Source organism: Choloepus didactylus, chromosome 3 (assembly GCF_015220235.1).
Source record: "Choloepus didactylus isolate mChoDid1 chromosome 3, mChoDid1.pri, whole genome shotgun sequence".
Classification (NCBI taxonomy): Eukaryota; Metazoa; Chordata; class Mammalia; order Pilosa; family Megalonychidae; genus Choloepus; species Choloepus didactylus.
This window is the reverse complement of record NC_051309.1, coordinates 118,405,541-118,408,646: the sequence shown is the minus strand read 5'-3', so window position 1 is coordinate 118,408,646 and position 3,106 is coordinate 118,405,541.

Below are 3,106 nucleotides of genomic sequence, written 5' to 3'. Positions count from 1 at the left end.
TATGTTGGTTAAGACGTATGTTTAGGCATTTAACTTACTCTTAAGTAAAAAGTACATCAGGGTAACTTTTTTGTTGTTTTATTATCATTTATATTTTTAAGAACCCAGACTTGAACCGATGAAGTAATGGATAGGCTTGTGAACCAACATGAATAGGCCTTTCCTTTGGAAAACTGTATTATGTGTAGTTTTCGTAGATTTAGCAGTCAGTGCACCTTGCTTTCCATAAGCCAAGAGTAGGCACAAGTCCAAGATAGACCAATCAGGCTGATTCTTCCAAGGCCTTGCCTTTGAAAATAATGTTTTGGAAAAAATGACATCAGAATGAGAAGAAGAATTGGAGCTGATTCGTTGTGGTATTGTGCCCAGGAAAACTTCACTGAAATGATCAGAAATGGTGGGTAGTTTAATTTGGTGAGAATGTAGACTTCATGGAAAATAGTGGTACATAAATTTACCGAATTATATAGGGGTTGATCAATGGAGGAATCTAAAGTCCAGGCTAAGGAGTTCAGACTTTGTTCTTTAGGCAATGGGGAGCTATTAGGGAGAAGCAACATGAGCAGAGCTGTGTTTTAGGAAGTTAATCTAGCCACAAGTTAGATAGGGGAGAGATTGCAGTTAGGGAGGCCATTAGTAAAATAAGTGATGGAAATGCATTGGTATCTTGATTTAGGGTGGTGGGAATGGAGAAGAAGCAATCGATGTGAGGGATATTATATGAAGGATCCGCTAATAGGACCTGAAATCTGAATTAATTCTTTCTCTGCTCTAACTCAGAGTTTCTATGTGGCCTCATTCCCACTGTACATTTATCAGCATCTTTATTATGTTTCATTGATTTTTTACTGTTCTCAAATATTATTTAAATAATAAATGTAACATTTGTTCTTAAAATTCAACAATACACAAACACATTGTATGAAAAGTGAAAGCCCTCCCTTACACACCTCACTCCCCCAAATCCTATTCCTGTTCTCAGAGGTAACCACTCTTGATAATTTGATGTGTATTCTTCTAGACTTTTTCCTGTGCATTGCTTATCTATCTGTACCACTCTTATTAGCATATTTATTTATATGTCCCTCCATGTACCATTACATAATACATTTTTTTTTAATGTAACTGGGGCTATATTGTGTTGGTTTTTTAAAAATGTGGTAATATGTCATGGACTGTTCCCTGTTAGTACATAGAGCTCTACTTCATTCTTTTTACTGCCTGCATAGAAAATCTGCAGTATGGCTATTTCATAAATTCCTAAAACAGTCCCCATTAATGGACATTTGAATTTTCCTTAACTTTTAGCTAATTTTGTAACTGAATATACACACATTTGGCACAGGTGCAAATATTTCTGTAGGATACATTCCTAAAGGAGGACTGGCCGGGTGAAAGGACATATGTAGTACCATTTTTGACTGATGTTGCCATTTTGCCTATTTTCCACAGCCTTGCAAACACTGGGTATTATCAGTCGTTTGATTTTTGCCAATCTGACTAATTACTCCAAATCAGCTTAAATCCCACTTCATCACTGCAAAGCTGTTTTTATGCTTCTAAACAAGCTGCATAGCCAAAAGAGCTGTAATTTTATCTGAACACCCTTGGCTCCTTGAGAAGGATCTTCTTGGTATCTATGAAGTACCACATAAGAAAATGTCAGAAAGATCATGGGTATCGAAATACTTGCAATCCACTTAAAATGCTTTCTGCTATTGCATTGGTCTAGACTCTTTCTGTTGCAGTGCACAGAAGCCCCAGCCAAACTTAATTAGCATATAAAGGAATGTTTTGGCTCATGTAACCAGGAAAAATAGGAGTATAGCAAACCTCAAGGAGAATTGGATCCAGGAACTCACTCAGTGCTATCAGTGCTTTCTCTTTCTTTACCCTCTCCCACTCTTGTCTATGCTTCTCTTTCTGTGGGTTGGCCTTATTATTTTTCTATTGTAATTGGGCTTCTTACATAAAGTAAGAAGAGGTGATAGCATGGCTGTTAATAAGTTCAGTTTGCCTCCTTAAAATTAAGCAATCTTTGAGGCAAGAAAATTGAGGCAATAAGCACTTATGATCAGCAAAATAGGAATCAAGGCTAAAACTTAATCAAGAATATTAGAGATATTAATAATTGGTAAAAAGTAACTATATAAAAAAGATAAAAATATTATGATTATGTTTGTCCCCAATGATATAGTTAACAGGGGCTTCAACATTACAGATTTGTCTTACGGTTCTGAAGGTTAGATGTCCAAAATGGGTCTCACTTGGTTAAAATCAAGGTGTCTGCTGGACTGGGTTCCTTCTGGAAACAGGGAGAATTCATTTCCTTTCCTTTTCCAGCTTCTAGTGTCCACTCTTTTTCCTTGATTCATGGTCCCCTTCCTCCATCTTCAAAGCCAGCAATGTTGGCCAAGTCCTTCTCACTCCGTCAACTCTCTGGTTTTCTCTTCTGCCTCCCTCTTCTCCTTTTAAGGGCCCTTGTGATTATCTTAGATAATCTCCCTATTTTAAGGCCAGCTGACTAGCAACCTCAATTCCATCTGCTACCTTAATCCCCTTTTGCCATGTAACCTAACATATTCATGGATTCCAGGAATTAGGATGTGAAGATCTTTGGTGGCATTATTCTGCCTACCACAAGGTTGAAGGAAAAATTATAGCACCACATGATGTTGTGCTTATTGTCTATAGAGGAAACACATAGGACCTTACATTTAAAAGGTGGGGAGGGATGAATCTCTATGGTATTACACTAAAAAAAGCCAACCTCAAAAGTTAAATATTGTATGATTCCAAGTACAACATCTTTGAAATGAAAAAATTTTAGAAATGGGGAACAGATTGCCAGGACAAATGGTTTCTAGGGGTTAGGGTCAGGGAAGGAAGGTGGATATGTAGTTAATAAAGGGCAGCACAAAGGATGCTTGTGGTTTTGTAACTGTTCAATATCTTGACTGTGGTGGTGGATGCTTGAACATGCACAGGTGATAAACTTGTGTAAAACTTAATATACATGCATATACATGTACACATGCACACATACATCTACAAGTAAAACTGAGAAATCTGAATAATAAGATCCATGGATTATATCAATTTCAAT